Here is a 27,972-nt window from a genome sequence, read left to right on the forward strand (position 1 = left end):
TATGGAGAGGAGAGGCCACTACAGATCCTATTGATGGTAACAGACAGTATTGCAAACACTTAGCCTTTTGTGTTTTAATAGAAAGAATGGGTTGTCAAAATGGCTCAGTGGAGAAAGGTGTTTGATGGAATGCCTGAGGATCTGAGTTCTAATCCCAGGAAGCATTATTGGGGGGAAAAAAACCAACAAACGCCCAGAGGTTATATTTCCAGACAAGGAAAGTGGGTGAGGTAGGGAGGAGAGTAGAGAAGGGAGAAAGGTTGAAATAAGGAAGTAGATACAGAAGGTGCATGCTAAATATTTCAATTGTGTGAGATTCAAGACCACATAACACTCATTTAGGATGAAAGAAACTCAATCAGTGGTTGACTAAGGAAAGGTGGGAAGTGCCAGGCAGAGAGAACAGGCCTCTCTTTGGGGTCCTGAAGTGCCTTCCGTCTTGATAAAGGATTCCAGGTACACGCTGTGTATCCATCAAAACGAACAGAGCTGTGTGCTTAAGAGCCATGTGTTTGCCTCCTGAATTCTCCCTGAAGAGAAATAACTCATTAAGTGATAACTAGGTTTTTCTCCTGGAGGGGCACTGAGGGGCGATCCCTAATCCGTGTAAACCCACTGGGCACAGTGACAGAGGTGACAGCAAGGGAGCAGGGCCCCAGGCAGAGGAAGAAAGGTAGCCCTGACCAGTGTGAGGAGAAACAGAGATGAGAGTCAGAAGAGGAAGGTACCAACAAACAGGAATATGTGAGGGAACCACACGCTGAGAGGGGGAAAACAAGAAACCAGAAATTACGATGCTCATGTTGCTGTGGCCCGATGGTGTTTTCCTGAGGAGAATGTCTTCCTCCCTCAACGCCTGTAAATCAAGCTGGAAGCGGGGCAAGGGCATTCGGTGAGAAGGATGTTTAACTGCTAAGATCTGAACCCAGAGCCTTGGGTGTGCTAGGAAAACAAATACCATCCCTGTCTTCCATGCTTAGCATTCAAAGCTTTGGTTAGCAACGTCTTCAACACTGGAGACTAAACTGAGGATCTCCTGTTTATCAGGCAGTATTTAGTCAGTGCATTACTACTGGTTAAAAGCCCTTGCCTATGTCTTAGTGATTGACCTCTTCTAGGGTTAATGCCTGACTACTGCATCTCATGGGAGGCTATATATAATTTGCCATTTACATACTTACACGAGCATGCACACCACACACACACACACACACACACACACACACACACACACACACACACACACAAAGTTCACATCATTCATACCCAATCCGGAGCCCCTGAGAGGAGGCATCCTAGTCTACACGGCTCAGTCTGCCCTCAGGAACTAGCACTTCTCTTTGCAGTTGAATCGCTAAGACAAGCGGGAGATGTGACTCACATGAACTTGATGAAACAATTAACACCAGCTCTCCCTCGCTTAGTCACTGCCTCCAGCTAGAAAAGCAAGTCAAATAATGTAAAGTCATAACCAACACACACACACACACACATACATATACACACACATGCATACACACACAACATACATACACACCACACACATGCATACATGCATACACACACATGCATACACACATGCATACATGCATACACACATGCATACATGCATACACACACATGCATACACACCACACACATGCATACATACACATAACACACATACACACATGCATACATACATACATACACACACATTCTCATACACAGACTCTCACACACATATTCTTACCGACATACATACGCAGACACACATCCTCTCAAATACGTTGCGGGGGTGACAGAGACTGTGACAGCCAAGTTCAACTTTAGCATAAAATGGAGTCGAGTTCTGGTCCACATCATGAACTGGCACAGGCCAGAGTAAAGTGTCGATAGGGCTGGCTCATTGCTCTGCTTCCTCTATTTTAGTTTACAAACTCTGGGTTCACAGGAAAGACTTTGAGAGGCATTCCTACAAAACCAGCTTCCTCGCCCACTTTTTTTTTTCTTTAAAGGAAAACAAAGCCAGAAACCACCGTCAGCCTCTGACAGTGTGGATGGTCTCAGATGGAGTTGCAGTGTCTGAGGGTAACGGACTGTCTTTATTGGCCAAAGTCTGGAGACAATCTATCCGGCGGGAGGAAGGGTGGAATGTGAGCTCCAGTCCGGTGATTTCAACGTATGGGACATATGTACAAAGAAAAAAATGTAGCTGGGTGTGTCTCACCCTGCTTAGAGTTCTCCCATCCCTACCCCACTACCCCCACCACCCCCACTCCCCCACCCCCGTCTTCAATCAACCCTTCCTATGTGCTCTCAGGGCTTCAATGACAGTCCGGCTATAGTGCAGCCTGTCATGCGGCGGTGGGTAAAGTGCTTGCCCTGCAAGCCAAAGCGCTTGCGCGTGGATGGCCAGAAACCATGGAAAAGCCAGGCACCGTGGTACATCTACAACTCCTGCACCAGAGAAGCAGTGCCAGGCAGCTCCCTGGGACTTGCTGGCAAGGACTTCTAGCTCCAGGTTCAGTGAAAATACCCTGCTGGACAAATACCTGCTTATCAACCTCTGGCCTCCATGTGCATAGGAATGAACACACTGGGAAGGTGGGTGGGGAGAGATGGGGAGACAGAGAGAAAGGGAAAGAGATATTGAGGTCGATTCTCAAGGTCCACCCCAAGATTAATAACACCAGAATGCTGGGCGCAGGTACAAATGATTGGTTTTAACAATGAATATCTCATGATATACCATTACACCCGCAGATCAATGCACCCCTTGGCCCTCATTTAAGAAACTTCTATATGTAATAGGTATGGGTACACACACACACACACACACACACACACACACACACCACCACCACCACCACCACCACCACCACCTATCAAGGCTCAAGGATCAGAAGAGAGGACCCAATGATTTAATAAATAACCTAAGGTAGGGGATAAAACAAGGAAATGTCTTCTGATCCATTATTAGTTCAGCTGTGCCTATGAACTCACAGTGGATGTAACGGCATACCCTAAACCCATGCAAACTCAAGCTAGACCCAGTTTCAAACTGGAGAGAGAGTTGGACCCATCATTCTACCCCTAGTGGTGAAACTACAATTACCCGATGAGAAAGAAAGGGCCAGTTTTCTCTAGGAGTGTAGTCCGTGATAAGCTGACCACAATGAAAGCTCTCATATCCATACTGTATGAAACTCTTAAAGAACTAATGAAGAAACACACACACACACACACACACACACACACACACACACACACACACCCCACGTTCTACAAGACTTTCTGGTAATTCTCCACATGCCTGACTGGAAACCAGAATGTTCAACTTTACCCAGTTCCAGTTATATAATGCTCATCCCTCAGGGATGTGGGGTGAGCAAAGAGTAAGCTTCTGCCTGCTCACTCTAGTCCTCTGGTCCAGAAAGGTGTCACTGGCCCATAATCAGGACTGTAGCTGACATTAAAACAACAGCCCTACTGTGAATACCACTTCATTACCCATGAGCAACTTGCACAGGAACCCTGAGGGGCCGGCAGAACTCTAATGAGTGTCCTGAATCCAGAAAGGTGTATGTGTAAATTTTGAGTGAACATACATTACGTGAATGTCTCCTCACAGTCTTAGCCCAGGCTCTAACAGTTAAAGATTCAGGAAAACCCACCCCATATTAACCACCATGCATACGAGCGAACTACCATTTCTCGCTTCGCCCAGTGACCATAAGCCAGTCTTTACCTCATGAGTCTGAGCAGGGGTCTGGCTGAGGTGTCACTCAAGAGGTGGAGCAGAGAGCTACTATCAGCTTCCACATCATGGTTCCCCCGGAGGAGGACACATTTTATCCAGCACGCCAACACAATCCTTCACATGGTGATTTCCTTAGTGCTGAGACTTCTAAATGGTATCCAGAGCTGCAGACGAGGCTCAGGGACAGAGCATTTACTAATCACGTGCTAATCCCCTGGGCTTAATCTTTAGCTCCACACATGTGGACACATACATACATGTGTGTATATATATACATACATACATACATACATACATATATATAATATGTGTGTATATATGCTTGTATATGTGCATTTTGAAAAATACATTAAAATAGAAAACAGAAGTATCCCAACCTCCAGTCACTGTCTTAGCACAGATACAGTAATATTTAGTAATGTGCATATTACGTAACTTTTTAAATTCCGAGAGACGTCAAATGCTGTCCAATGCTGTATGGGCACTTCTCTTTAAAGTACCATGGTGGCACGATCTCAGCAGTAAGTTTCCATGATAGCGAAAGGAAAGAGAACTCATATGCAGGCTGTAGCTTGTTTTCGTGGGTTTTAATTTTATGTGTACCTGTCTGTCTGCATGCACGTTCACCACATGCTTGGCGCCCTAGGAGGCACTGGAGTCCCCTAGAACTAGAGTTCCAGACAGTTGCAAGCTGCCATGTGGGTTCCGAGGACCAAATTCAGACCCTCTACGAGTGCTCTTAGCCACCCAGCCATTTCTCTAGCCCCATTTTCGCTTGTTTTGAAGCGATATTATCAATTCATGATAGGCAGCCGGAGTGCATTCTAATCTAGATTAACTCCAAAAATGATGAGCTGTGTAATTTTCCAGCATCCAGGTCTTCCGTGCCAGGAAAAAACAAATCACAGAGGCAGATTTCAGTAAGTTCAACCCATCTCCCAGCTCTGGGCATGCCTGAAGTCTAAAAAGGTCTCCTCCCTCTTTGCCCAAATGCAGGCCACTTTACTCCTCACGCAGAAGATGCCAGGTTGTATAGTTCTCCCATCAGAACTCATCTATCTCAGGGTTTCGACCCTGCATTGGCCAAAGTAAGTGAAAGTTCACTTAGAGTGCCACGCCCCCACCGGGCACCCGGCCCATGTGTGCTACATGCGTTCCATAAATTAGCATATCTTTATAGCTATCTTAGGAGGAAGTGCCACTTCTTTATGTTCATGCTTAGAAACATAAAATAACATATTCAAATTCGCGCAGCTGGTAAGACTTGGAGCAGTGTAAGTCCAGAAGTTATTCATTTGTGTTCTTAAAAACAAACAAAAAAGAAACAAAACCAAAAAAAAAAAGAACAAACAAACAAACAGTGTGTCTGCCATCCATAGTGATAGTTTTCACGGGTTTTGTTTTGATTGAAACTTGATGCAGACTCGGGACAATAAATATTTTACCTCTGGTATTGGATGGTTAAGAAGATAAACTATGATCACAGAGACGCCATTAATTTAGCATCCTTAAATGGTTTTGGTTGAAGAACCACAGCGTCATTTCGCTGTGTACCTGAAAGAAAGCTCTTACTCAGTCAAAATGGATCAATGGCAAATGCCTGTAATCCCAGCTCTCCCCAGGCAGAGACAGGAGGCCAGACGTTCAAGACCAGTCTGAACTCCATACTGAGTTCAAAGTCTGCCAGGGCTACATTGAGACCCTGTCCGTCCAACCTAATCCCCCGACAAGAACTAGGGATATAGCTTGGTCAGAGCTCATTTATCTGGTGCACACAAAGCCCTGGGTTCAATAAAGCTCCTGCCTCCATACATGTGATATTCATGATTCCACCCCCACAGGACGCTTAGCATGCATACAAACATGTGGGCTTGCTCCTTTGGAATCCACAGCCCAGAACCCCCGACTGTAACTTCAGTCTGTGTTTCTTAGCAGCACACGCCCTGGCTCAGGTCCAGTTGTCCAGCAATGTTTCCTGTTACCACATACCCTTTGGCCTACCTCTGCTGGAGTTTCCCAAGGCCTCAGCTGGAGGCCTCAACCCCTTGTGTTGCAGTTTCTCCTGAGCTGCTCCAACCTCCTTGGGGTCACCACTCATCTCCAACTCTGTGGAGACACTGCTCCCTCCCCACACCAGGGTTGCACTAACCCAGCCTCCTTTACCATGACTGCTACTTTGGAAGGGATGGGAGAGTTGAAGTAGGGTGTTGCTAGCCTCCTGCATGCAGCTCCCCCGCCCCCCGGAGTTCTCACCATATCCAGTTCGATCACTGCATTCTGGATAGACCCACATGCTGGCATGTAGCACAGCCCACAGACAATGGCACGTGGCTAGCTCTCTGGAGCTCCTCTAGTCCAACTTTCTTGAGCTAAAGGGCCTGGTCCCCAGTCCAGGCTTCGGGTAGGTGATGTTCATAAGGTGAGTAAGTGAGGGCTGGAGTAGATCCCTTGCTGTGCAATTGTAAGAGCTGGGGTTTGAATCCCAGAACGCATGGAAAAGCCAGATATGCGTTCGGAGTCTCAGTGATTCCAGAACCCCTAGGGAGAGACATGAGGAAAAGACAGGAGAATCCTCAGAAGTTCTTGGGCCTAATTAGCCCAGCGACAAGCGACTCTGTCTCTAACAAAGGTGGAAAGAGAACATGGACACCTGAAGATATGCTCTGATCTCCCCAGGCATGCCGTGACACACGTGACCCCCCCACACACACAGGCACACAAGACACACACACACACACACACCACACATACACACAAACACACACACACCATATACACACACCACAAAAGACACACACACACACACACACACACACACACACACACATACACACATATACACACAAACACACACACACACAGACACACACACACACACACACACACACACACACACAAACACAAACACACACACACACACACAAACAAAAACACACACACACACACACACACCACACACACACACCACACATACACACAAACTCACACAAGAGACACACACACACACACACACACACACACACATACACACAAACCCACACACCATATACACACACCACAAAAAGACACACACACACACCACACACACACACCACACATACACACAAACTCACACAAGACACACACACACACACCACACACACACCACACATACACACAAACTCACACAACACACACACACACACCACACACACACACAAAACATACACACACCATATACACACACCACACATACACACACATACCATATACACACACCACACATACACACACACACCATATACACACACCACACATACACACACACATACCATATACACCACACACACACACACACACCACACATACACACAAACTCACACAAGACACACACACACCACACATACACACAAACACACACACACCATACACACACACGATGAATTCTGTGAGCATGGATGTCCAGCTGGCTGCTGATCCGGCCTAGGAAAGTCAGTTTGCAAACCATTCCTGCCACTGAAACAAGCCTTATTTTAGTCTGATGTCATGGCCAGCCATCTGTAAACCACAAGGCTCACAATGTCCCTCTGCTAACAGAAGGGGCAGAGGCACAAAAGGAACTAGCACACAGGTCCTGCTTTCCAGCTAACCAGCTCTGAGACCTTGACGGTCACATTCCTTCTGGGATGCTCTCTTTGCTTACAAAGGCAGTGGGTAAGGGACTTCTCCCTGTGCTTCAGTGACTTACGCTTCACAGGGGTCAGCTAGTACCTACGTGCGTTGGGCGTTGCAGCCTGTTCTGCAACGAGCCAACTTAACACAGCCAAATGCGATATGAAGAGAGCTGTATCTAGAGGACCCAGCTGTGTATTAATAAAACTTTATTTGTTATCTGGCAACAGGATGGACTGGGTCAACACAATTTGGTTGGTTGCTCCTCCTCCATGTTACTCTGAAGTTCACATAGCTCGATGCAGGGGGACTACCATGATATATGTACCCCCAAAGCCTCCAGGTGACCAATCAGGGGTATGATGAGAATGACAGGCCCTCAACCAGAAACTGAAAGGTGATATTAATTACACAGAAGCTTAAGAAAATGAACGTGCAGACTAACTAATAAAAGGTAAATACCACGCCCCTGCCCCAGTCAGCTACGATTAAATACATTCAAGTTTCTTTTGATTTGTTTCGAATCAGAATCTCACGTAGCCCAGAATGTATGGTGTAGCTGAGGATGTTCTGATTCTCCGGCCTCCACTTCCTCCACCACCACCACCCCACCTCACCCCCGCCCCGGAGCGGAGGACCGAACCCAGGGCCTTGCGCTTGCTAGGCAAGCGCTCTACCACTGAGCTAAATCCCCAACCCCCGGCCTCCACTTCCTAACTGCTTGTACAGGCACATACCACCATGGAGAACGCCAAGGTTTCATGTATGGCCAATACAAGTTGAGCTGCATCTCCAGGCCTATATTAACATATTTAATAGAAGACTGTGCCCTCAAGAGGAGGCAGAGACTGTCCCAGTCTGGCTCATACAGCACAGAAGCAGGCTGAGTCAAGGGGGCAGTGGGAAGGGTGATTTCTCAAGAGGCCATATGTGGGGTGGCAGCCCACGGCCAAAGCTTTCCTAGTTTGGTTAGAAAAACCATCCCTGTCTTGACCTAAACGGAGCAGCAGGCTACAACAATACACCCTAATGTGACTCACTCCTGCCAATCCCCTGGTCCCCAGGCAACCACTTGACCCCATAGGGACACTTCTAAGGGAACATGGGCACTGTGACAATCACCGAGCTCTACAGCCAACAGGCAGCTGTCTCGCAAAGCAAATCAGTAGTGTAGTTTCCAGCTGTCAGATCCGTTCCCCTGTCACTTAGCACAGAGAGAACAGTGCAGGCCAAGAAACTGCTGGTGACGTTCCCGTGCTGACTACACCCCGCCATCGAGGCCTCCATGAGAGCCCCTCTGCCACTTACCTCCGAGTCAGCATGGAAAACCCCGAACTCGGACCTGAAACCACCTCTGGGCTCCAAAGCAAGGCTCGAAGGAGAATGAATACCAGGCATGCCTGGCTCAACCAACCCTCGGCGTCACAGTTCCCACAGCACACCCCAGTTGGAGCTCTACTGACTTTTGATTCAAATCCACATTGCTTTTCTATAGGCAGGGTATGGGATGCAGGGGATGGGATGCTGGGGGGGCTATGTTTAAGGGGTCTCTGTGGACACAGGGGAGGGAAGCTGGTACCAGCTCGAACCCAACACCAGAGTAAAGCAAAATAAAAAGCTAGAGCCAAATACCCAGGGCAAGTAATGAGTAGTGGTGCCCAGTAGTTACCAAAACAAAGAGCAGTAAACAGTGGAAGGACCTGAGGAAACGAACAGGGGGAGGGTAAAGGGAGGAGGGGCCAGAGTTATCCAGAAAACCCCAGATCTTTTGACCTATTGAGCTACACAAAGGCTCAGTATAAAAATCAGAGAACTTTTATACACACACACACACACACACACACACACACACACACACACACACACACACCAATGAAAGCTGCCTATTGATAATAGGCTGGGGTAAAATAAGAGTATTCCAGAAAGTCAGGGCCTGCTTGCCTAAATTCTGCCAGGATTCACAAGGGCCACTACCCACCCCCCCACCCAGACTAAGGAAGGACAACAAAGCCCACTGCAGAGGAACAGGATGGGAAGCACCGCTGTTCCCATCAAGTCCGAGTCCACACAAGAGCCAGCAGAGCTGCGGATCCTGAGGAGAAAGGCAGCTTTCACGTTAACAATGGCTTCTCGCCGGGGATGGCGGGTTAGTTGCACAATTGAGCCAGGAATTCACTATTCGAGGCTTTCTGGTAAATTATCAAAATGTAAACCAACGGCTACAGCGGAGGCCGTCTGAAGCTCCAAAATCAGAGGGCTGTGATTTTCAGTGAGAGACGTAAATTCTTGCTGTTTGGTCTTCAGCCTGATTCAGCCTTGATTGCAATGTGCTCACAGAGGCATGCAAAGACCATCCTGTACTCCGTGTGCGTGCGTGCGTGCATGCGTGTGGGTGTCTCGATGGCAGAGAGACAGCGAGATAAAACTGTCACTTCATTCTAGTTTTTCTACACACCAGACTTTTGAGGATGGCTCTATCAGCTAGCCAATTGACTCCTTCAATTTCCCCCTTAGCAACGCACTCGGGTGGATACAAGGACTCAATGAACATATGTTTAACTATGACTGATCTCCATGATTTTAATCTCAGTTAAAATAAATCTGACCTTTCAGGTGAATTGATAGCATAAGTACAACCCCATCTAATAGGAAAGATGCAACGATCTGCAGTCCTGAATCCCCCTTATACGGAAAACCGTTAAGCACCTCTACATTAAAATTTTCCCAGGGCAAAATAAACATGTATTTTCCAGACACCTCAAACCAGGGTGGGAAGGCACGAACAACTTTCCTTTCATTTGTACAAATTGATAGAGATCACCTTTTGAATTCACGCTGAACAGCTAAATGTGGCGGCAGGCTGTCAAAAACTGTCAAGTGAAAGAATTATTGATTGGTGCGTTCAAATTAAAAATGAATGTAGGTTAATAAATGGGGATGGCTTTGAAGAAACAGAATCTCATCTAAACTGAGAAGAATCAGACAGCGGATCTGCCCGTCAGGCTTCTTGGCTGAGAATAGAAGATTGGAAAGGTAACTAGTGCTGGTACTGAAATAAGAATTAACCCACAAGGGTTTCTGTGATAGCCCATGACAACAGAAGCTGGCCCTCCTGGTGGCTCACATCTCCCATACACTTGCTTCTTCAGGTTATGACATAAATGCCAACTAAGTGCCAGGACTGAGACGGAAACAGTTGGTGCCAGTGCAGTGCTCTTCGTAGTAATGGAGAACTGGAGTTGGAAAGCTGGCTCAGTCAGTAAAGTGACTGCCACGCAGGCATAACAAGTGGAGTTCCGATCTACAGAATCTATAGGAAAAGGCACATGCGTAACATAGGCACTTAGGAAACAAAAGACTAGAGAATTCTTAAAGCCCATTGGCTAGTTAGCCTAGCTGAATCTATGAGTTTGGCTTTAATTAGAAAACCTGTCTCGGGGTTGGGGATTTAGCTCAGTGGTAGAGCGCTTGCCTAGCAAGCACAAGGCCCTGGGTTTGGGTTTGGTCCCCAGCACCAAAAAAAAAAAAAAAAAAAAAAAAAAAAAGAAAACCTGTCTCAAAAAATAAAGAATATTGGCCCGTGTGTCTCTATATACACCCACACATGTTCGTGGGAATAGACAGGCACGTATATACACACTCATATTAATAAGTAAAAATAAAATGCCACATACAAGGAGGAGGAAGAGGGGGGCCTGGAGAGATGGCTCAGTGGTTAAGAGCACCGACTGTTCTTCCAAAGGTCCTAAGTTCAAATCCCAGCAACCACGTGGTGGCTCACAACCATCTGTAATGGGATCCGATGCCCTCTTCTGTTGTGTCTGAAGACAGCTACAGTGTACTCATATACAATAAATAAAATCTTTAAAAAAAAAAAAAAGGAGGAAGAGGAAGAGGAGGATGAGGAGGAAGAGGAAGAAGAAAAGGGAGGAGAGAAAGATGACAATGACAAAAGAATCTTAGTTCATCTCACTAGAGGCCCAGAGCTGTCTACTTGCCTCACTCTCCCTGCCCCCAAAAGATAAGGGTCAGTCTCCTGGCTTTAACATCGGCATCTCTAAGTTGACAATAGTCAAGTGTCTGTACCCATTGACTTACAGATCCACACATCTAACCCAAGCCTGACATCTCTACTTCCCAATATTCACATGGACATCACCACTACTGACCAGCTCTTTGTCACCAAAGAACACGGTCACCCACCCAGCAGACACCCATGTTTCCTGTTTTATATTTTACCTGCTATTCATACCCCATCCAAGCCTACACAGAACTGTGGTCTGCCCGTCTCTCCATCTCTCTTCCCATTCCATCACCAGAGTCACCGCAACAGCCTACAAATGATCCTTGATGCTCTGTGTACCTCCCACCTCTTGCCACACGGCGCCGCGCCGTCTTTTAAAAACACAAGAGATGCTCTCGTTTGCCCTGCTTCAGAACTCTTGCCACGCCTCCAGGTCAAATAGTGGCTTCCCCCAAAACACACCTACATCCCAGAAGCTATGAATGTGCTCATACATTGAAAAGAGAGCTCAGGGGAAGAGCGCTTGCCTAGCGAGCGCAAGGCCCTGGGTTCGGTCCCCAGCTCCAAAAAAAAAAAAAAAAGAAAAAAAAAAAAAAAAAAAAGAAAAGAGAGTCTCTGCAAAGTTGACTAATGACTGCATGATAAGGTCATTCTGGCTATCCATGTGTACCCTCTATTGGTTACTAATTTGGCATCATGACCAAGGCAACCAAGGGAAGGGATGGTGTATTGTGGGACATGGTCTAAGAGGACAGGGTCCATCATGGTGAGGAAAGGTGGGAAGATCTTAAGGAAGCCATTGTCTGCAGCCAGGAAGCAGGAGAGGGGGGGGGGGAGGGGGGGGGGGGGAGGGGGGGGGGGAGGGGGGAGAGGGAGAGGGGTGGGAATGGAGGAGGGGGAAGGGGAAGGAGAGAGAGAGAGAGAGATATGTTTTGTTTTTATTCAGTCCAGTACTCATCAGGTTAGGCCGCCCACAGTCAGGGTGGGTCTTTCCTCCTCTCTTAAACCTCGGTGTAAACACTCGCACACAGATGTGTCTCCACGGGGATTCTAAGTACAGCCAAGTCGACAAGGACACTGAGCATCACAGGTCCTTACCCAGAGCCCAGTGTCCTTATAAGAGACTGAAAGGGCAAGGTCAAGATACGCAGGACAATACCATGAAGACAAAGGCAGAGCCTAGAGTGACAGAGACCAGAAAATCAAGAAGCAAGGAAGACACAAGGGTCCCTGCTCCCTAGCTTGCAGGGAGACTGTGGCCCTACCCTGCTGACACTCAGATTTCAAATCTCTCAGACAGAACAAACATGTATTGTTTTAAGGCATCTAGCTCTCTCCTCTGGCTAGCCTCTGCCTTCACTCAGAGGTCATTTTCTGGTCTCTAGGAGTTTCCTTGTCTTCTCTTTCTTCTACCCCTGCGATACTTCTTCCCTGATTTCCAAAGAAGCACTTAAAAAAATCTTGCTTTTCTACGCCTGTTATTTGGGTGGAACCAAGGCACCCAGAGGACAGGAATTCCTTCCCCTGCTGGCGTGAGACCTTAGGTAAATAATTGTACCCCTGCAGCTACAGAAGAGAATGATACAATTTGCTTTGTAGATACCTGAAAGGCTTCTGGGAAAACAAGCCAAGATAAGGCATTCGACAAATTAGTTCTCAGGACCTTCTTTCTGTGAGCCAAACAGTGTACCTGAAGTGTCAGCGCCAGACCCAGATACTACGGCCTTCTCTAGCTGTTCTGAAACTGCCCAGCACTCTCTGATGTCCAGGAAGTTGACCAGGTTGGAGGTGGAAGAGAATATCCACTTCCTCATTTCTACGTCAGTCCTGCTCCATAAACCTTTTATTCTTGGCCTAACTCAAGATGGCGGGCGGTTCCCCTCCAAGCCATCCTGCCACACGTTTCCCTAAAGGTCCCCCACTGTTGTTCTGAGCAATCTCGAGTGCAAATAAAAGCCAGTAGCCTCTACCAGGTACACCATCTCACCACGCCAAAGGCTGGGCAACAGGCACCCCCAAATTGTTTCATTCGTTCTTTCCAAACAGTATGTTTTCCGGATGCACAGGTATGTCTGCAACATCAACCTACTGAGTAGTCAGAACAAGGTCATGCCACGATCATTTTGAATTGAATAAAAGGGAGACTGATTGATGGCTTACTTCCTGTAATTAGGTCCGAATCGGCATCCCTCTGAGCGGTTTTTCTCAGGCACTTCTGCGTCTTGGTTCTCAGTGAGTGGTTCTTACAGGCTGTCTGAGAGACAGAAAAATCCTTTGAAAATCTCATCCAACTGACTACCTTCTCCCTAGGAAATCATGTTATATTGGAGGGATTGGTGAAATGCAGTTTCCAAAGACCATGCGACCTTCTGGAGATGGGAATCCCCAGGGCAGGTGGCTAGCCAGACTATCTGAAATAGTGAACTCTGAGTTCAGTAAAAAAAAAAAAAACCCTGTCTTTTCAACATGTAGAGAGGCATCAAGGAAAGCAGCTTACATAAACTTCAGCCCTTCTTGTGTACACGTACACACACACACACACACACACACACACACGTACATGCACACACAGAGACACACATACATACACACATGTGTGCATGCACACATATAGACACATATACATGTACACACAGACACAGACATATATGCACACATGTGCACACACACATACATACACACAGAGATACACATACATGCACACAGACACACATACATGTGCACACAGACACAGACATATATGCACACATGTGCACACACATACATGCACACACAGAGATACACATGCATGCACACAGGCACACATACATGTACACACAGACACAGACATATATGCACACATGTGCACACACATACATGCACACAGAGATACACATAGAGACACACATACATGTACACACAGACACAGACATATATGCACACATGTGCACACACACAGATACACATACATGCATAAACGTGTGCATGCACACATATGCACATATACATACACAGATACACAGACACACACAGACTCACATATATACACACAGACACAGACATACATACACACACACACTATCTGTTGGTATGTAATACGTCAAATACTCCAGGCAACATTATTACCAACATTTATGCAAAATTCTTAGAAATAAGGGAGAATTCTACTGAGGAATGTGAGGCATTGCTGGGCTTTACAAAGTATATCTACTACAGACCCCGAGCTCCTGCCAGATATTTTTTTTTAAGTGGGAGCAGGAGTTCTTTCCAGAGGCAATGACATACGGTATTATCGCCTTGGCTCTTGCTTTAAGAATCCAGGTACTCCATCTCCAGACATTTACACGCTATAAAAAATGATTGTTATCATCTTTTTTTCAAACAACCTTCCTTGTACAGTTAAAATGAGCTCAATTTCATTCAGCGAGCTTGCATCTAACTTAATACTATAAATCAAGAGAAAGAAGTGAGGTGCAATTATCCTTTAATCCTTAAAGAAGAAGAATGAAGAGACCAAATGCAAACCCCGTCTTTCGCAGATAAAATAGAGTTGTGTTATTTATGACCCCTGCAGCTGAGTCTTTCACTTAGACGTCGAGCAAACCGCGCCGCGGAGGCTAAGTTCCCTTAAGCTTTTCTGGACAAATTCCCTGCATTCAACAGAATAAGTTCCAATGTTTAGTCACAAAAGAATCCCTCCGAAGCATTAAGATAATTACACAATTTTAACTTCTAAGTATATATGTATATATTTTTAAAATTAATAACAGTGCACTGCCTTCCTTAGAAGGAAATTTGAATTACAAAGAATCTCTGACTTTTCAAAATTCCTGAACCCAAAAGCCATTTTTCTTAAAAGCCCATGAGCCAAATAGCTTGGCTAAATATTTACCGCAGGATAACGTTTCTACCCTCTGAAAGCTTCTAACCACGGTTCAAACTCAAGTTCCTGACCGTTTTTTTTTTTTTTTTTTTAAACTTTGTTTCTCCCCATCAAACCAAAGCATGTTGGTTCTAGTACAGCTCATGAAAGAGCCTCCCTGGACAGTTCAAAGGAACCTCAAGCACGATGACTTCATATTCAAAAGAGTCTTCTCATGGTAACAGCATTTAAGTCTGTGAGTCACAAGGCTCAGTTGAGGTTTTGCTCCATCAGCTCTTCCAGACAGGTGAGCTAAGGGCTCCACTGTCTTCTACTGCAGTGAGGCAGTTTGTCTAAATATGGACAGACTTCACGAGAAGCTGAAATGGGGACAGTGACTACACCCAATTCCTCAGCATAAACTGAAAGAAAAGAGTCATGAACCCCCCAGTGTCGTGTGTGTGTGGTATGTGTGTGTATGAGTACTGTGTGTGTGTGTGTGTTGTGTGTGTGTGTGGTGTATGAGAGAGAGAGACAGAGTGTGTGTGTGTGTGTGTGTGTGTGTGTGGGAGAGAGAGAGAGTGTGTGTGTATATGGTGGGTGTGGTATGCATGTGTATGCATGTATGTGAGTGTGTGTGAGAATGTGTGAGTGTGCATGTGTATATGCGTGTCTGGTGTGTGTGTACGAGTGTGTATGTACGTGTGTGTATGTGAGTGTATTTATGTGTGAATGCATTTTTGCATGTGTTGAGTGTATATGTGTATGTGTGTGAGAGTGTGTGTGATATGTGTGTGCATGTGTGTTCATGTGTGTATGTGTGTGTGAGTGTGCATGTTGTATGTATGTGAGAGTGTGCATGTGTATGTGTTTGAGTGTGTGATATGTGTGTGCATGTATGTGCATGTTTGTATGTATGTGAGAGTGTGCACGTGTATGTGTATGTGAGTGTGTATATGTGTGAGTGTGTGTAGTATATGTGTGTATGTGTGTGTGGGTATGCATGTGTATATTGTAAGAGTGTGTGAGTGTGTGTATGTGTGTATGAGAGAGCATGTGAATGTGTGTGTGCATGAGAGTGAATGTGTGAGCATGTACACATGCTCAGGTGCACAGAGAAACTAGGGAACAGTATCTGCCCATTACATTGCTCTGCACTCTTGCACTTCTTTTTAAAAGACAGGGTCTCTCACTGACCCTGAAGTTCTGACTCAGCTAGACTGGCTAGCCCCGAACCCCCAGGAATCCTCCTGTCTCTGCTTCCTTAGAAGTGGCATTACAGGCACACACTGCCCAGCTTTTTTAAAAGACAATATATTTAAGGAGCCAAACTGAGGTCCTCTTCCTCCTGTGGCAGGCATTTTACCTCCACTTTTCCAGCCCTGCAGATGTCCTTAATCAGTAGAACCATTAGGACCAATGGCCTACTTCCAAGATTGCCCACTAAGAAGGAGTAATACCATTTGTGACAGTGGTCTCTCATCAAATCCATTCCCCAGAGACAACGCACTCAACCAGAACAAGCAACCCCTTGAACAGAGTAAAAAAACAGGGGCCTCTGCACACAACCTTCTGGCTTACAGATTTCCACAGGACATCCATCCAGACCCTGGCCATATGCAGACTTCTGAGACAACAGTTCAAACACGAGCCTTGCTTGGACTTCAGGGTTTGAAGGAATGGCAGTAACAGCACTGTGGGGACCCCATCAAGGCCTCTTCCAGTTGTTAGTCCCTGTGTCCCCAGAGAAACACACACACACACCCCAGAAGTCCACGCTAACATGAGATTACCCAAAAAACAAGACACCTTATTTTAATGTCATACCTGATACCCAAATTATGGTCCGATTGAGGACAGGTGGGTTAGATAGAGCCAAGAGAGAGTCTATCGGTGTGGTTTTACAATGCGATCACTTGAAACATGGCAATGAGAGAAACGTGATGCTCCCTTCTCTCCTCACCCCCTTCTCTCTGTCCTTTACTTGGTGTATTTTACTTGAACCCATTGGGCTTAGACTCCTCCTCAGCCTTCCCAAGTCTGAGAGAGCTGTTGACTCAGGTTTCCAGAACTGCTGATTATGATCGTACTTACTACAGGGCGTTTGCATCCCAGAGGAGTGTGATTGTTAATTTGTTACTGTGAGTTTCTTAAGGAGTCAAAACAGCCCGAGAAAAGCTTGAACTACACACAGCAATAAAGGCTAGAAAATGCCTCAACAACATGGGAAATGACTCACCGCTAAAGAGATGGAGGGTTCAGGAAACCACTTTCCCCGTTCAAGTCGGGGCAAATGTGTACAGATGAAACCAGCCCAGAAGCAGCTCAATCCCGTTTACATCAGAAGCCAGATTTCGACGGTCACCTTGGTTGAAATGTTCTCAGAAGTAATTCTCAATGTTTCCTCCCTTTCTCGGGTGGCTGAGGTCAGTAATGACTTGCACGTGTAGGCACTTAGCTAGAACCTCCCGCCACATTCTCTCCTACAACAGCATCAACACCCAAGTCAGGAGAAGGCGTCTTCCCCACAGGTTGACTATTTCTGTTCCAACTCCTCCCTGCAGAGTTTCACAGAAAAGGCGGTGGGTGAGCATGTACGTAAAATGTAAGCATTTCCATAAGGAAGAACTCGGTGAATACGGGGATTTTCAATTTCCTCAGAGCCAAGAACTCGAGAACACAGCACCTGGTGGGAATGACTGGCACGAGAAGCAAGTTCCTATCTCCCCGCATGCCCCATTCCACGGTCCCCTCTGCTAGGTTTCTGTTGCTGTGAAAAAACGCCGACCAGAGCAACCGGGAGGAAAAGGCTGGTTTGGCTTACACTTCCATGTCAGGAGCTCAAGGAAGGAACCTGGAGGCAGAGACTGAAGCAGAGGCTGTAGAGGAATGTTGCTTACTGGCTTGCTTCCTCTGGCTGGGTTAGCTCCACCTCTTACACTGCCTAGGCCCGCCCACCTAGGGATGGCACTGCCCACAGGGGGCTGGGCCATCCTACACCAGTTAGCAATTAAGGAAATGCTCCACGCGTACACGTGGGGGCCAATCTATGGAGGCAAATTTCTCAGCTGGGGTTCCTTCCCCCTTCCCAGGTGACTAATGTTGCTAAAAACTGACCAGCGCAGCCTTCTCAAAATACAGACATACAGACGTACAGTTTGCTTCTGGTTACAACACGGAGTTCCATATTAAACTGAAGCCTGAAGAAGGAGTACCTTGTACTCTGACTGTTAAAAAGTTGAATGGCGGTAGGGAGAAATCACAGTTAAATCCACTGATACTGAAAGCTTATGGTGTATATAGCTTAATGGCTCTGAGGCAGAATCCAACGTGTGCTTGTGTGTGTTAACATGTGTGGGGGTGCCCTGTTCTCGTGTTCACACAGGTATGGAGGCCGAACGTCAACGCCAGGGGTCCTCCTCAATCGTCTCCCCTTTAATTTTCTGAACCAGGGTCTCTCACTGAACCTGGTACTAACCTGGTCGGTCAAAGGCTTCCGGGAGCTGGCGGTCTCATCTCCAATGCTAAGACTGTAAGCACATACCTTCCTGCCCAACTGTTAAGTGGGTTCTGGGGTATTCAAAGTCTGGTCCTTACAGTTAAATGGCGGGTACTGTACCCACTGTGGTATTGCCCTCAGTCATTATTTTAAAAAGCAAACTGTCAGGACCTCTTCCACTCAATCCTGTGTGGCGCAGAATCACTTCTTAACTGAGTCCCGCTTTAGATGGGTTTCCCCGGAGTTCGAGCCTTGTGGAGTACAATTAGAGACCCTTCCTCCTAGGTCTAGACTGATAAATACTACATTTGCTCTTAATCTCCAGAAAACAGGAATAGAATTGAAATTGTTATTACTTATTATTATTATTATTATTATTATTATTATTATTATAGTGACTTATTATTAAAACTCCCCCTCAATTACAAAGTCACCACTCTGATGTACAAAGATGATACAGATGTAGCTTGGGTCTGCCCCTCCCCAGGCCCCAGAAAATTAAGTAAATTATACTCAGTAAGTTCAGAATCCTTCATAACTGTTTAAATTTTCCATTTATCATGATAAAAGAGCAATTAACTTGGGGTTCAATGATACTTATATATAATTATATCGTAAGAATAATAAATGAGATACATAAATAACTCCAGGGTGAGACACAGGCTGAAATGATCAACCACTATTTCTTTTAAGTCTACATACCATAAAGAAAACGACAATGTTGCCTCAGCAAATGGGGTTCGAAAAAGACACCTAATGTAGAGAAGAAGTCTTAAGAACCATAGTTTTTCCGTGTGTGTGTGTGTGTGTGTGTGTGTGTGAGAGAGAGAGAGAGAGAGAGAGAGAGAGAGAGAGAGAGAGAGAGAGAGAGAGGAGGAGGGGAGGGAGTCATTCATGTGGCTGCAGGGAACCGAACTAGAGCCTTCTGCGAAAGCAGCAAAGCTCTCTTAACCTCTGAGCCCTCTCTCCAGCCCCCAATAAGAAAAATAGTATCAAGTTACTTATTGAAAGCTTTCGACATGATCAGTGAATTACGTAATGAATGAACCGAAAGAACTCGTGTAATTATTTTACATACATATTAGAACATAGACTATGGTGCATGAAGAGACTCCAACGTGCTCTTAAAAGCACATTGGTGTGTGCACGCGTGTACTTACTTATTTTTTTCTGTGCTAGTGTTTGTATTGCATCTTAGCACATAATCTTCAGACAATGATTAGTTATAAATATTGATGAGAACGAGAATTCAGGGTATGAATGTGTTAAGTTTTCTGTCCAGTGAAAGTACAAAGTGTGTGCATCCTCAGACCATTCCCTCTCCATTTATCACATAAAAAAGAATTGAAACCATCCATCCACCCATCTATCCATCATTCCATTCATTCATTCATTCATTCATTCATGAAACTCATGTTTATATATCATCTATATCATCTACTATTATATAAGGACGTTGCAGAGAACCAGTGTGGCGATCATGTGGCCTTGACTCTCCTTTTTATTAAGAAGGCTCTAGGGCTTGCCGAGATCCACTGTCTGGAGCACTCCAGCTTTATTCAAGAAGAAAGAGAGCTAGAGAAGCCATTGACTTTCTTTTGCTACTTGCTCTTTTGGACCTGCTATCCAGTAACTCAGAGAAAGCAAAGACCCCGAGTCCCGAGGTGTCTGCCTGGGACCCGGGCTATGTGAATGAGCAGACGAAACACTGAATGTCCTGCTAACGTGAGCTGTGTAGACAAGGGCTTGGGAATTGAGTGAAGGGAGGAGGGGGGCTCATCTGTACTTTGTGCCCTAGAGAAGCAGAGGCTCCTGGTGGCACCGATGGTAGAAAAGAAGATGGACAAACAGAGGGATTGATTATGAGGCTAGAATGATGGCTCACTGGTTAAAGACACTGGCTACTTGCCCAGAGGACCTGGGTTCGACCCCCAGTACCACACTGTGGCTCATAACTGTCTGTAACTCTGGTCCCCAGGGTGTCCGATGCCCTCTTCTGGTCTCTGTGAGCATTGTACATATATAGTGCTCATGCATACATACATACATATATACATACATACATACATACATACATACATACATACATACTTATAAGCGAGACACTCATACCTGGAACATACTTTTTAAAAAATTTAAGGGAGGTATCTGGGAATTACATCAGCCAGTCCTGGCGACTGGAAGGAAATGCAGGATGTACAGGCAGAATCTGAGGAGGGTAAAAAGCAGGCGCCGCTTCTCTTTAAAACCGTCTGCCTGCTTCTTATCCCTCCAAGGCGCCACAAATGGTATCTTCTTCCCCAAGCTACCCAGGTACATGAGAAAGCCAGGACCTGTGAATAATACCCGTGAAGAACCTGCAGCTCTTCTTACACATGATATTTTATTGATTACTGGCATCGGTGATCATTTTTGCTCCCAGATGTCAGCAAAGCACAGACATTAATAATAACTTGATCATGATTGTGAGTAATACAGCCTTTCCCAGAGACACAAGTGATGTCATAATCTTGAAACAGCCCAAGGACAAATGAACACACAGACGCAACCTCGCAACAAGGATGCTCTCCAGCTCTGGAGTAGCATGGAGACCCTTTCCTACTGTCCAGCTTTTCATTCATTTCAGTTCTTCTGAAAACTTAGTCCTAACGGCTAAGGATCCCGCTCTAAATCTATATCCAGGTCTGTGGTGGTGCACACCTGTAATCCCAACACTTGGGAGGCTGAAGGAGGAGAACAGGAATGCTTAAGGACAGCCTGGGCAGGGGTTGGGGATTTAGCTCAGTGGTAGAGCGCTTGCCTAGCAAGCGCAAGGCCCTGGATTCTGTACCCAGCTCCGAAAAAAAGAAAAGAAAAAAAAAAAAAAAAGGACAGCCTGGGCTACACAGAGTGACCCTATCTCAACAACAACAACAACAACAATAATAATAAGAATAAGAAACAGTTCTTATAACAATAGCGCTGGGCATAATAATAATAATACTAACAATAACAATAACAAAACAGTTGTTATGGCAACAGTGCTGAGTATGATGGTACATGTCTAATCCCGGCACTTGGGAGGCAGAAGCAGACATCAGGAGTTCGATGCCATCCTTAGATACACAGGGAGTTCAAAGCCATCCTGGGCTACCTGAGACCCTGCCTGAAAAATGACAATGACAATGTTGATGACAATAAAAATAATAACAGATATTTATTTTAAATCGGCGCATAATAAATGTACCTGTTAGTGGTGCCCCTGTGGTAATTCCATATCGTAATTGCTAAGGATTCTCAGACCTCCACGTTTACTTCCAAAGCTGGTTAGAGCCAACGCCCATGGAAGGTTCTTGGATCTCACCGATTCCATCACCTCACAGTCCTGAGAAACCCTGGGACAGAGCCTTCTACAAAATGATAACTACCTTCCAGACAACTGTGGATGGAGTTTTAACACCACCCACCCCGCCCCCTACAAAGTACCTGCTCCCAAGAGTCTGCTATCAGCTGCAACAGGCTCAAAGCCTGTGTCCTCTGCTTCGATTTTCTTTTCTTGTATTTATTGAGTTAGTTTGTAATGGCCTTTGTTTTTTCCCATTAATTCATTTATTCACCTTACACCCTGCTCGCAGCTCCCTCCTCCCAATCCCCCTCGTACAGCCCCTTCCTCCCTTTCCCTCCCCTTCTTGTCTGAGAAGGATGAGGCCTCCCCTGAATACTAACTCACCCTGTACCCTCCATCTTTTTTCCTCCTTACCCTCATTTCCCCAATGTATGCATTCAGAGCAGTTAAAGGGACCTTCTCTCAGAGCCTTCCCGCCGACTTAACAGTGAGTGGGTAATGACCAGACTGAGGGAGCAGAGAGACATGCATGGAGGATATTGCATTCAACACCAACTTTCTCTGAAATGCTTGCACCTCTAAGGTCAGCTTCGCGATTATATGCAGCCGGGACTCCGTACTATGTAAATGCCAATGTTCTTTTTGCTCGCATTGGAAGTGTGACAGCCTAGCATCTATGTCCTCTCCGCAACCAGGAAACTTCAATGAGGCAATAACTGAAGTGCCTTAAGCAGGGAGTAGTAGTGCAGCCATGTTTTGCAATCAAAGTACCACTTGGGGAGGTTGCCAGACTGAAGGGATCTTGCCAGATGATCCCTTCTTGGTCCGAGAAGGTCTCGAAACCCGCAGCTATGAGGCAGCACTTCAGGTGCTGCTAAATGAAAGGCCCTCGCATTCAGCGCTCTGTAGCATTAGGCATATTTCCTCTTCTGTATTCCAGCCTTTGAGGCTGAGCCATAGGGAAGCTAGGGGAGGGGAGAGGGAAGGAGGAGGAGGGGGAGGGGGAGGGGGGGGACACAACACACAAGACTCTTTAAACACAAATCACGTAAGAGATGTGCCCAGCACACCATTAGCCCAGCACATAGTAGGTTTTCCACAGACATTGGTTACTTCCCCCCCTCTTCTCTTCAAATGAATTGAAAAAGAAAAACAAACAAACAAACAAACAAACAAAACCAAATAATACAAAACAGCTAGGTGACCTGGAAACGGTAGCAACAGATCAAAAGGAAACTTTCAAACGACTCGCTGGGATTTCCTTTGCACAATTAAAAATGAAATGTCTGAATAATAATGGAAACTCAGTACTGTTTGACTGCGATTTTTAAGAGATTCGTTTGTTTTATTTGTGTATAAATAAGCAATGAATAAAACGTAAGTCCAGATGCCCAAGAAGGCCAGAGGAAAGCACTGGAGAAGCTGGAGTTATAGGGAGTTTTGAGTTGCCTCCTGTGGGTGCCAGGAGCCAAACTCCAGTCTTCAACAAGAACAGAAAGTGCAGAGCCATCTCCAGCTCCCCTGGCTGCAGTTTAAGGGACAATAATGTAAATAGAAACTCCTTTGTAGAGATGTGTGATCACACAACTTTCTGAGGTTAGGAATTAGCCAATCAATACAAAACGTTTATTATATAAGTAAAAAAAACTATTTTTTTATTCTATAAAGCATAGTTAGGGACTGGGATAAGGCTCTGTCAGGAGGGTTCACGTACCCAGAGCAGTGCCCTGCACTGAGGACTGCACGCACACCTAGGGCTTTAATCTAGTAAGAAAGTTTTCCTTTTGCTGTGAACCTCAGTTCTTTTCCTCCCAGAGGCAGTCCACAGCCACACATATCTTCCCAGAGCTAATTTCACAAAGCTCAGAGAAGCTAAACATGACTCATTCAAGGTCAACTCCCAAGTCAGTGGAAAAGCCATAAATACAGCCTTCCCTCTGCTTGGGGTTTCTAGTATTCGGCCAGCCTACTAGGGAGAAGTTCTGAGTTTTGCTAGTTGGTTTCAGTGTTCCCTTGGGTATTTCAAAGCAGCCTGGGTTGACAAGCTAGACGTAAGAAGCTTTTAAATAAATTTTATTAACATTACACAATTTCACATTCCCGGACTTCTAATGTGTGCCAATTAGCTTTTAACATATGCATTTAAAATTCCCTTGAAGACACCGAATAATCGATTCAAAACTGCCCTCTTAATTTAAGCAAGGGGGCTTAGTAGCCTGAATTGGACCGGATTTCTCCCCTTGCTAAATGGAAACACAAGGCAGGATAAAAAGAAAACTCTCCTTTTCAGAGCTGCCTCTCCTGCCCCAGACCCCATTCTTGGATAGGACCCACAAACACTGTGCCAGGAGATATGCACTGGGAGGTGGAGCGGGGTGGGGGACCAACAGAGGAATCACTACGCTGTATTTAAATCAAGAACATTGGAAGTTAGAGAGATGGCTCCGCAGTTAGGAGGAGTTAAGTCTGCTGTTCTAGAGGCCCCAAGTTTGATTCCCAGTACCCTCATGGTAACTAACAACCTCCTGTACCTCCAGTCTCCGGGGATCTGATGCCCTCTACTGGCCGCCTCAGGTACTGCATTAAGTGGTACAAAAACAGATGTCAAAACACCCGTAAATGTAAAATAAATGCTTTAAAAAACAAAAATGAAGTCACTGGAGTCCCTCCACACAACACAAGCATGTGTAGAAAAAGCAGATAACAAGCATTTTATATAAACTCAAGTAAAGCAGCCAAGGGCTCAAGGCTCTGACAGCCATAGTGAAGGCAGCCTCCAGCCATGGAAACCTAATCCAAGGGAGTTGTTTGGGCTTTGCTTTCTGCCTGCTGCCACCACCCTCAAAGGCTACTTGATCAAACAAACGGTCATTTATTTCCCCGGCATCTCCGTATTCTGACAAACTTCATTTACCATTTGGCTGCGAGTGAATCATGGCGGCTGTTTCGCTCTCTCTCTTCTCTGCTCATGTCTGCCCCCACCCCACCCACCCCGGGCATTCTCTGTGGTCAAAGAATGTTTCAGTATTAGTGTTCAATACAGCAAATGTCAAGTAAACACCCGACACATTTCCTGAGCTATTTAAAACATCCCCAGCAATTATTTGCTCTAAAGTACTAAGCTGTACATTTTCTTCACTGGTGCCAATCCCTACAGTAATAGCTGTCAGGAAGCAGTCCCTGGAATACTCACACTCACACAGCTTGGAAATCAGTGGCACTCACAGGCTGCCTCTGCCAAGATTTTCCTACTTTCCATATTTTTATGGCGTGCTTTTGAGACAATGGACAGGCGGCAACAAAGTGTCATCTGTAGGGTTTTTTTTTTTTCATATTTAAACCTTAATAGACACATTGTCTCAACACATTTTTCTTTCCTCTCTAGGCTAGAAGATAAGAGGAAATAGACACATTGAATTCTCAGTATGCTACAACTTATTACAGACCAAAACCATGACCGCTAAACACATACAAGTTTGAAAGCTCAAAATCATCGAGTTGGGCCAGAGCACAGTGGCATACTCCATTAACCCCAGCACTGAGGAGCAGAGGTAGGCAGAGAACTCGGCAGAGAAGTCTGTGAGTTCAAGGCCACCCTGGCCTACATGGCAAATCCAAGCAAATGAACCAGGACTAGATTGTCAGAGCCTGTCTTTTTTTTTAAAAAAATGATATATTTGGTTCATAAATGTGTCCTCCAACAGCAGCTGATAAAAGACACACTATATTTATGCATAGAAATGCAGACAGCACCAGAAAATCGTAAGCCAATGCAAACATACATTTGTAAATGTGTACATAAAATGTCTTGTACACATACATATTTATATGCAGGAGACCTTATAAGCACTTGAATGTTCTGCTAGGATATCCTTCGTCATTCTCTCAAATCCATGACATATTCTGGGGCCAGGGTGGTGGCTTAGCAAGTAAAGACACTTCCCTCAAGCCTGAGTTCTTGAGTGCTTGAGTTCGACTCCTAGGACTCATATGGTATAAGGATAAAACTGACTCCTGAAAGTGTCCCCTGACTTCCAGACTTGTGGCATCCACATTGGCCTATTCTCCCCCTCTTCCCCTCCCTTTCCCTCTCTCACCCTCACACACACAATCTTAGAAATAAAATCTATTAGATATTTTTATAATGAGATGTAACAGAAGAGCAACATAGTTCTAAATTCTAAATGCCAAGCTATTAAGACAAGAGTTATTTTAAAAATTGAAATAAACAAATGAAAAGACCTCTTTTTCTATAATAGCTTAGAGTATTATTCAAATATTGTCTGTAGCAAATGGAAGAACTCTGTTATTCTTGCCATCGTCAGAATCTATTTCAGTTTACATATGTGTACACACACACACACACACACACACACACACACACACACACACACCCCGCTACTTGTTGAATGACTGCATTGAAATGTTAAGAGACAACAAAGCCATGTTATTTTAACGCGTCCCATTCAAGGGTTTTTTGATTGTGCTGTGCAGCGCCCTTACACTGCTTATGAAAAATACATCGCTATTTTAAGTCGCACTATTAAAAAGCACATCTATAGAGCTAATGTTGGCGAATTATAACCTGACAAGCCTGTGAGAGTGCTGTCAGCACAACTGACTTAAATAACACATCTCACTTGGCCCCGTTGGCTGCAGGCCTCTCGGCTGCACACCTTACATGGATGTGGACACAGCCTTTCAGACAAGCATAAGAATCTGTGGCCTGGACCAGAATCCCCAGCGATGGTCACTGCACTTGGCCTGAATATATGACACTGGGGCATTCTCCTTGACTTTCTAAAGCAGAGTTAACACTGTTATTTTTGTGTTAGATAATTGTGCAGGAGAGGAGGAAGATGCAGAGAGAGTCTGGCAGAAGGCAGAGAAGACAGAAGGGAGAAAATGGCCAGTAAGGCTGTGCTTTTGTTTAATATATATTATATATTATTATTAACAATTTAAACAATGCATATCAAACAACGCATATTAAACAAAAATTTTATTTTCCAATATATAAAATACATTATATATTATATTGCAATTTATTACAGAAAAATAATATATTTCTATAATGGCTACGTCCCCTTCTCACTCCACCCCCAGTGCTGGAAATTCATCCCTGGGCCCTGTGCATGCTAAACAGTCTTCCCTTGAGCTACAGTCCTAGCCTGTTTTAGTGCTTTAAGAGGAAAGCAACAATCAGAGAGTGCCACACAGGAGCATCGACTTGGTGGTAATTTAAGACTTCTGGCTAGAGAGTCAAAACGAGTGCTTACTGAGTGAAAGGACTTGTATAAAGGCCTTTCTGTATGTGCAATATTTATTTTTTTAAAAAAAAAAAAAGGAAAAAAAAGCTTGCAAGTGCTTCCCTGTCAGCGATGTAAGAGACGCACAATTTGCTACCAGTCTGGGGGGCTGAGGTTGGGTTGGTGTGAGCTGAACTCCTGTTACTTCCCAAGCCCATGGATGGCCTTGGGCAATCTACTAACCCAGTGACCTTATCTGAAAGTGGTGATAATGAGGAGTGTGTATAGGTTTACCGTGAGGATTAAGTGATTAGTAGGGTGACTAACTCCTCCTAAATCCCTTGGCATGCTGGCTGACATTATTAGAAACAAACAAACAAAAAAAAAAAAAAAAAAGCAAAAACAAAACCAAACCACCACCACCACCAACAACAAAAAAGAAAAGTAACAGGCTCTCTGCCCTGGGGCCTGGCTTGAACATACATACTTCTACATTTCTCCCCGTGTTTTCAATTCCAGATCCATAAAGCAAATATTTATTAGCAATGGTTTCTTCAGTGAAAATTATCAAAATCAAGTTCTGCTCTTTCAAGTGTAATTCTAGATATACATCTGAAGAATAAGTCACATGACCAGAAGAG

This window comes from Rattus rattus, chromosome 14 (assembly GCF_011064425.1).
Source record: "Rattus rattus isolate New Zealand chromosome 14, Rrattus_CSIRO_v1, whole genome shotgun sequence".
NCBI lineage: Eukaryota > Metazoa > Chordata > Mammalia > Rodentia > Muridae > Rattus > Rattus rattus.